The 9,541-nt window shown below is 39.0% G+C and overlaps 1 pseudogene; it reads right to left on the bottom strand.

The window, feature by feature from the left end:
- Positions 1 to 1,256: 1,256 nt before the first annotated feature.
- Positions 1,257 to 2,481, bottom strand: LOC112320803 (E3 ubiquitin-protein ligase makorin-1 pseudogene; annotated as a pseudogene).
- Positions 2,482 to 9,541: the final 7,060 nt, after the last annotated feature.

Here is a 9,541-nt window from a genome sequence, read left to right as displayed (position 1 = left end):
CATTCATGTCTTTTATCATGGTATTCCTTCTTTCAGGAATACCCTTGCCCAATCTTCTTCACCTGCATACTAGGTTCCATCTTTAAGGCTCAGGTAAAATAAAAACTCCTCCAATAAGCTATGTCTTATTGGAAATAGTCAGTCAACAAACATATTTTTATTCCTCCTAGTTCACAGTTCCCCTTGAAGTTAAATGTGGTCAATAGATAATGTCCAAATTTCAGGCCTCACCCTTAAAAAAACAAAACAAAACATGCAGTGCTTCTCATCCCCAGCTGCCGGCCTCAGACGCAGAGTACATAAGTAGATTATGAGGCCCTAGAGATGTCAGAGCTTCTGAAATACTAGGTGAAAGAAGCTCTGAGAAATACATCAAATATATAGAAATACATGAGCAAGAGGAAGTCCTGCTGTGTAAATCCGTTGATATTTTGGAATTGTTACAGTAATCAGCCTGCCTTGAAATCTGCCTAATTTCCCATGACTACATTAAGTGCTCCTCTAGATTCATGAAGGCCCATGGCATATTTGTATCATTATGCTTTTCATATGGGCTTCCATAATGGCTTATGTGCCTGTGTCTCAAACAGTATAGGTCCTATAAGGGCAAAATCCGCATCTATCTCTTCTTTTAACCCCTGTGTCCTAATAAGGTCCCTGGAACAGTTGATTCTTGGTAGTTATTTCACTTTTCTTAGTTATGGTTACCCAGTAGTTTATTACTTGTGTGCAATTAAACAAGAGACCAGAACCACAGAACAAGTGCATGGGGTGGGGACTGCAGGGTAGGGAACTGATAAAAATAGAGGTTCAGATTTCACCAGAAACCTTAAGTATCCACCTCTTAAGCTTGTAGCAGAGATTACTTGCCACAGTCCAGATCCTGCACCCAACAACCCTATTCTTGGGCACCAAAGTAGGGCCAATGGTGTTACTTTTTAACCCAGGGTCCTCAAAATGACTGCTGAAAGTCCATAAACAATACCCTCCAACTGTGTGAATCTGGTTGAAAACAGATGATGGAACAAACCTGCACTTACTGTCTGAGAGTTAAGTTTGTGTTACGAAAAAACAAACTTTAAGGTTTAATTTTGTCTTTTAACCAGAGAAAAGAACATAATCCTTAGGGAAAGGTGAGAAAATGAGAAGACAGGCCTTGGGTAAAAATTGTGATGGCACCCGTAGTGGCTAGGCCTGCCTGAGAGAGAACCATGGGCCCTGCCCTACCACTTGAGGGACAGCTTCTGTTTGACATTTCAGCAGGCTGGCCCACAGGTCACACACAGCTGCCATAGATCTGAGTCATAAAATTCTTCCAGCTCATGTGAAAACAAGTGCCACTCATCTTCAGAGTCTACCTATAGCCAAAAGCATAAGCAACATCTTAGCCAGTTTAAAGGTGGCAGCCTCTTCATCATAGTCAAAGGGGTTGTTGTTCATTCTTTCCTCAATGAGCTCCCAAAAGTGGGTCTTTCATTGGGTGCAGTATCTGCTTGATGATCCCACTTTGTGTCTCTGTGGCTCTTCTCTATGGCCATGTGGATTACACATGCTTGTAAAAACAGTTCCTTCCCAATGGGCAGCTTCCAGGTCCTTTATCAAAATATCTACACACCTTGTTGCTCATTGCCTCCTTGTATTTCTGAATGAGTTTCTGCTTTTCTTCTTTCTCCTCCACCCAGTCCTCACTTGGAAGGACAAAGTTAGATGTGATCTGGCATTCTGGGCAGGACTTTATGATCTTGCTCTCAAATTGCGTAGTACTCTTCTACTTCTGAATACACTTGAGACAGTAGGTGTTGTCGCAGTTGAAGAGAATCTCGAAGCAGCGCTCACTGGGGTTGACTTTCTCATAGACCACCTCCATGCAAATCCCACACACTTTGTCCTTATGGCACTGGATGTAAAACAAGGGCTCCATGTCCTTCTCATGGGCCTTAGTGAAAGATTTTATGTGGTGTGATCTCTGGGCAGTATCCACCAGATGGAAGACACAGATCACAGGAGTGTCCATGGAAATACACACAGTTCTCCCCATAGCGTTACTCTCCAACTGCAGCTTTATTTTCACTGCAGGATACTCCTTCTCCAAGTCTTCCTTGGTCACTGAGCCCTGCAGGGGTGCCTTGGTGCAAGAAGGGGAAGTACGGCCACAGTTGGGCTGCCCAGGACCAACAAATGGCATCCACCCAGTCTTCTGAACCTGCTCCTACAGTTGCAAAGTTTGAATTTCTTGACTCAGCCTCACCTGTATTCATTTCAATAATCAGTCCAACTACTGATGAGAGACTTGAGGAAACAGCTAGGATGAATTTGCAGTTAGATCTGTAGCAGTCACTTCTTCCTGTTTAGTGGTTTGTTATGTTCATATCTGCAGCAATCTCTGTAAATATAGTGCCCTTGCACTCTACATTGTATGAACAGTCAGAGAGGTCATGTGAGTAGCAGAATGTTATCTCCTTCCTTTCAAGCCCCACTCATGAAATACAAGGCTGGTCTTGAAAGAAGTCAAGATGACATGGGTATCCTCCATGCCACGTAGAAGGCTGCTAAAAGGTTTTGGATGGGGCAAGAGGAATTGGTGGTCATTTTTAGAACAGGAGAATGAATGAATTATTCAGTTTATTTAGCTAAAATTTCCATGATGCTTCCCTCCAGACCAAGCTTATATCATTACAGAAATTAACATCTACACATCACCAGGGCTTCAATTCCTTAATTTATTATTTCTATTTGTGTTTTGACTTTGTCTTCTAATTTCTTCAATCCTCTTGAATTATTTTTTTGTATTCTCTTTCAGTAGTTATTAAATAGATTTTGATAAGTACTTAGGATCATAACTTTTTCTTATCAAATATCTTCACTTCAGGGCTGCCTTTTTTTCCCACATTAATAAACATTCTTACTTCCTTTGTATTTCAGCCAAAAAAAATGAACCCTTTTCTATCCTTTACATAAAACTTATCCTCTGCTTTTAGATTTCCAAAACCATTCTAATTAATTTTTGAAAAGAACAACAATTACTTTAGCCCTAAATACTGAAAACAAAAAGTACATTCTATTTTTCCTTAGCCCTGAAGGCTTGATGTTTTCTAAATTCAGCTTGGCATCTTCAAGTGCCATGAAATAATTAGAGAGATCACAGAAGGCTACACTTCTCCTTGGCTAAAGGACAAAACATGTCAGCTCACCATATGCTACTCCTACATTTCAATGCAACCTTCTGAAAATGCATAAATTTGCAAATTTGATGTTTCTAAGCAACCACTTTAGTATTTTCAGCTACAAATTGGATGAAGGGTGCAGTGAAACCACATGAAGAAGAATTCATGGGAAGAACCCTGGGCAGTGCCACGTGCCCTTGGCGAGAAAGGAAAGTATACTTCCTCAGAGGTGTCGGTGTGTGGCACGTGAGTCTAGTTTTCATAATTTGTGAAAGTTGTCCCTCGATACAAAGAGGCAATTTTATAAGTATTTAAAATTCATTTACTCATTTAGTCATATAGTCAATATGGTGTAAAGATGTCTGAATTCCATGATTCAAATTCACAATATAATTAGAACAGCCATAGACTATCTTTTAATTTTGTCATCAGAATTTATCAAACATATACTCATGAATTCCTCTGAAAATTATTCAGTAAACCAGTAAAAATTTCGACATGAAGACACAATGGTCCAAGGATTGGTGCTTGAGAATCCAAAAAGTTGGTGAAGAACGTGATGTCTAGAATTAAAATCATCTAGGTCTTAACTCTAGTCCAACACCTTTTAACTATGCGATCCTAATTGAGGCATATAAACTCTTTCAACTCTAAAATGTAGATTACAATACATATCTGGAATATTACAATGATTAAATGAAAATAAACATAAAGTTCTGAGCTATTATTCATTAATAACTATAATTTTACTTATATATTAGTGACTTCTATGACCTCTCCTAATTATCTAACTTTTCTTTGGGAAAAATAGTGTGAAAATATTTTATTGCACCAGGAAAATAACTCTCTGACTTTCTGAAAATGCCAGTGTGAAATTCTTCAAGAAGCATATGGGCATGTCAGGACATGTGCTAATTACTTATTTTCACATACCCTTCAGACAAAGCTTTACTTTCTGCTGATATTTATTGTACGCCAACATATCAAAGGTCTTTGGGTCCATCTATTTTCTTTTTTTTCCCTCAGATTCTCTCTGGCCACAGCAGTAATAAAACCCACCAAGGGAGTCAGTAATGAATACAAATGTCATGTATCCACCAGGAATCTACACACAAAGCAAACTCCTCCTATCCTCTGCCAAAATCCCGACCCACTGAGGCTCTGGACCTGCTCCAGTTGTGTTTCAGCCTCTGGCCCTAAGTACTCTGCTTCTGGTTTCTCTTTTCATGCCCACAATTGTTTTATTAGAACTGTCTTCCAATAGCTTTACTCTCTATTCATTACCACCCAGAGCCAAGAGGTGATCCATTCAGGAATGAGGAAATACTTTTTTTGGCTTCTAATACAGTTTATATTTAGTTTGCAGCATTCCTCAGAAAATTTTATAACTCCACTTTACATATTCTGTTAGCAACTAACACCTAGGACTTGTGTACTGCTTCTGACTTTTCAGTAACTTTGCACACCAATTTCATTTGATCCTCAGAACTATTCTGTAAACTAGACTGGGCAGTTGCTATCATGCCTGAAGAGGAAGTGATTGAAACAAATGACTTATCCAAGGGCACAGTGTGTGAAACTCTGACTTGGGAAGCTACCCACAATGAGTGTCTTTCCTAACATACTATTATAATGGTCTTGAAAAAAGAGTATTTGATCAATAATGGACAGGGATATTTCATAACATGCCTGGAATGTTTAATATGTAGTAAATTGTTTTTTAAACTTTATATTTTTGTTCAATTACAGTTGTCTACATTTTCCCCACACCACTCCCCCCACCGCTCCAGCCATTCCTACTTCCCACCCTTGATCCTTACTCCCCTTTGGTTTTGTCCATATGTCCTTTATACATGCTCCTGAAAACCCTCCCCCCCCCATTATCCCCTCCCACATCCTCTCTGGTTACTCTCGGTTTACTCTCAATTTCACTTTGTCTATTTATATCGTGCTTGCTTGTTTGTTTTGTTGATTAGGTTCAACTTATAGGTGAGATCATATGTTACTTGTATTTTACTGCCTGGTTTATTTCACTTAGCATAATGCTCTCCAGTTCCAACCATGCTGTCATGAAAGGTAGGAGCTCCTTCTTTCTCTCTGCTGTGTAGAATTCCATTGTCTAAATGTACCATAGTTTTTAGATCCACTCACTTGCTGGTGGGCACTTTGGTTGCTTCCAGTACTTGGCTATTGTAAATTGTGCTGCTATGAACATTGGGGTGCATAGGTTCATTTGGATTGATGTTTCAGGGTTCTTAGTGTATAATCCCAGCAGCAGAATTGCTGGGTCAAAGGGCAGTTCCATTTTTAGTTTTCTGAGGAAATTCCATACTGTTTTCCACAGTGGCCTCACCAGTCTGAATTCCCACCAACAGTGCACTAGGGTTCCCTTTTCTCTGCATCCTCTCCAACACTTGTTTGTGGATTTGTTTATGTTGGCCACTCTGACTGGTGTGAGATGGTACCTCATTGTGGTTTTAATTTGCATCTCTCTGATGGCTAGTGATGCTGAGCATCTTTTCATATGTCTCTGGGTCTTCTGTATCTTTTCCTTGGAGAAATATTTGTTCAGGTCCTTTGCCCATTTTTTAATTGGGTTGTTTGTTTTCCTGGAGTGGAGTTGTGTGAGTTCTTTATATATTTTGGAGTTCAAACCCTTGCCTGAGTTATCATTTGCAATATGTTTTCCCATACTGTTGGTGCTCTTTTCATTTTAATGCTGTTTTCCTTAGCCATGCAGAAGCTTTTTATTTGGATGAGGTCCCATTGTTTATTCTTTACTTTATGTCCCTTCCTTTAGGGGACATATTGGTGAAAATATTGCTGCATGGAATACCTGAGATTTTCCTGCCTATGTTCCCCTCAAAGACTTTTATGGTGTCACAACTTATATTTAAGTCTTTTATCCAACTTGAATTTATTTTTGTGTATGGTATAAGTTAGTGGTCCAGTTTCATTTGTTTGCATGTAGCTGTCCAGATCTCCCAACACCATTTGTTGAAGAGGCTATTTTTAGTCCATTTTATGCCTCTTCCCCCTTTGTCAAATATTAATTGACCATAGAGACATGACTTATTTCTGGGCTCTCTAATCTGTTCCATTGGTCTATGTGTCTGTTCTTATGCCAGTACCAGGCTGTTTTGTTACAGTGGCCTTGTAACACAGTTTGATATCAGGTATTGTGATCCTCCTACTTTGTTCTTGTTTCTCAAAGTTGCTGTAGCTATTTGGGGTAGTTCATGGTTCCATATAAATTTTTGAAATGTATGTCCTATATCTGTGAAATATGTCACTGGTACTTTATTAGGGATTGTGTTGAATCTATAAATTGCTTTGGGTAGTATGGCCATTTTGATGATGTTAATTCTTCAAATCCATGAACATGGTACATGCTTCTATTTATGTGTGGAGAGCCAAGAAGGATGGATAATGTGTGCCAAGGGAGTCAGAATGCAGACCTTAGGTTCAGCACAGCTGCCCTAGGCCACATAAGATTGATTGTTGCAAGAAAAGAATGGCTTGGCCACTTGCTAGATCACCCTACTAAGAAGGAGCAAGAAATGTTCTTAGAAAAATAAAAGTTACCTAGCCTTGCAGTTTGTCTTTCTCACACTCTGCTTCAAAGCTTGCTCAATAAATACAGCCTGACTTTACCAATAAACAGTTCCCTCCTCCACATCCTAGAGAAGGGACTCCACCTGACCCCGCTTTGACTCTTCCTCTTTATTTCTTAATCTCCTGTTGCGTTCCCTCAGGACCTGATCGATCCAGCGGCCCTGGTCATGGCATTTGTGTCTTCCTTAATTTCTTTCCTCAGCATTTTGTAGTTTTCTGAGTACAGGTCTTTTACCTCCTTGGTTAGGTTTAGTCCTAGGTACTTTATTTTTCTTGTTGCTATATCAAATGGGATTTTTTTCCCAATTTCTGTTTCTGATATTACATTGTTCTTGTACAAAAATGCCTTGGATTTCTGAATACTGACTTTGTATCCTGCTGTTTTGCCAAATTCACTTATCAGGTCAAGTAGTTTTTAGTGGAGTCTACAGGGTTTCTATGTACACTATCATATCCTCTGCAAGCAATGACAGTTTTACTTCCTCCCTTCCAATTTGGATGCCATTTAGTTCTTCCTCTTGTCTGATTGCTGTGGCTAGGATATCCAATATGATGTTGAATAGAAGTGGTGAAAGTGAACAACCTTGTCTTGTTCCTCCTCTTAGTGGGAAAGTTCTAAGTTTTTGTCCATTGAGTATGATGTTTGCTGCAGATCTCTTGTCTATGGTCTTTATTATGTTGAGGAATGATCCCTCTATTCTCACTTTGCTGAGTGTTTTTATCATGAATGGGTGCTGAACTTTATCAAATGCTTTTTTCTGCATCTATTGATATGCTCATGTGATTTTTGTCTTTCCTTTTGTTTATTTGATGTATTATGTTTATTGATTTGCAAATATTGTACCATCCTTGCATCCCTGGGATGAATCCCACTTGGTCATGGTGGATGATCTTTTTAATATATTGCTGGATGCGGTTTGCCGATATTTTGTTGAGGATTGTAGCGTCTATGTTTATCAGCGATATTGGCCTGGAGTTTTCTTTCTTTGTTATGTCATTATCTGGTTTTGGGATTAGGATGATGCTGGCTTCATAAAAAGAGTTTGGGAGTCTTCCATCATTTAGGATTTTTTCAAATAGTTTGTGAAGGATAGGGGTTAGCTTTTCCTTAAATGCTTTGTAGAATTCTCCTGTGAAACCATCTGGTCCAGGGCTTTTGTGTGTTGGGAGTTTTTTGACTACTGCTTCAATTTCATCTGCTGTTATTGGTCTGTTCAGGTTTTCTGCTTCTTCTTCATTCAGTTTTGGAAGATTATATTTTTATAGAATTTTGTCCATTTCACCTAGGTTTTCAAATTTCTTGACATACAGTTCTTCGTAGTAATTTCTTACAATCCTTTATATTTCTGTGGTATCAGTTGTAATATCTCCTCTTTCACTTATGGTTATGTTTATTTGGGTTTATGTTTTCAAAGAACCAGCTCCTGGATTTATTGATCCTTTGAATTGTGCTTTTATTCTCTATTTAATTCTGTTCTGATCTTGGTTATTTCCGTCCTTGTACTTGCTCTGGGCTGTCTTTGTTGTTGTTCTTTGAGTTCTTGTAGGTGTAGGGTGAGGTCGTTTATTTGAAGTGTTTCCATCTTTTTTAGGTAGGCCTGTATCACTATGAACTTCCCTCTCAGGAGTGCCTTCACTGTGTCCCATAAGTTTTGGATTATTGTGCATTCATTTTCATTTGTTTCCATAAGCTTTTTGATTTCTTCCTTGATCTCATTCTGGACCCATTCATTGTTTAATAGCATGGTATTCAATCTCCATGAGTTTGAGTGTTTTGAGATCTTTTCCTTGAGGTTGGTTTCTAGTTTCAGTTCCTTGTGGTTGGAGAGAATCCTTGATATGATTTCAATTTTCTTGAATTTGTTGAGGCTTCTTTTGTGTCCTATCATGTGGTCTATCTTTGAAAATATTCTATGTGCACTTGAAAAGAATGTGTATTTTGCATCTCTTTGTGATGAAAGGCTCTCTCTCTCTCTATATATATATATCAGTTAAGTCAATTTGATCTAGGGCATTGTTCAATGCCGCAATATCCTTGTTGATATTTTGTTTGGAAGATCTATCCATTTTTTGACAGTGGGGTGTTAAAATCCCCTACTATAATTCTGTTGCTTGGGATGCCATTGATGTTGGCTCTCTGGATGTATTTGGGTTTTGATTGGTGTTGGCTCATTGTTTGCTAGAACCTTTCCTCCATCTGGTTGACTGAGAGTCACTCCTCCCACCATGTCTGTGTGCTGTTGTGCAGGTCCTGCCAGAAGAAAACACAAAACCCAGGGAAGAAATTCACATCCACAAAAATATCTCCCCTCTGTAATCTCAGTATCAACAGCAAATGAACCAGTATTAAAAAGAGTGTAAGGAGATTAAGACTGTTATAAGAAAGGAGAGATATAAACTATAGTGTAAATTCTAGTGACTTAATATGTACAAACTTGCTGGACAAGAAATGAATGTTAAAAAGCTATGGAGGAAATAAAATACCACTAATCATGGAGAGACCACAGTGGATTTTGTCTCAGTAGCCTTTAATATTTGCCACTGGTTTTTCTTTCTGGGTCCAACCTCTGGTGGTGTCAGATGTTAACCCCGTCTGACCTTAGGCAGCCTGCTCTGAGACTCCCAGAGATCTGCTGTGTATAGTTGTCTCCTTCAGTTGTTACTCTGGTCACTCTGGACTTAGCAGTCAGGCCTTATGCCCCATAGTGTGGGGCAAATTTCCTCCTGGGGTTGGGGCTATTGTTTTCCCTCAGGCTTCTGCT

The sequence above is a fragment of the Desmodus rotundus genome, chromosome 8 (genome assembly GCF_022682495.2).
Source record: "Desmodus rotundus isolate HL8 chromosome 8, HLdesRot8A.1, whole genome shotgun sequence".
NCBI lineage: Eukaryota > Metazoa > Chordata > Mammalia > Chiroptera > Phyllostomidae > Desmodus > Desmodus rotundus.
Note: the sequence above shows the minus strand (reverse complement) of the source record. Positions and strands in the feature narration are given on the sequence as shown.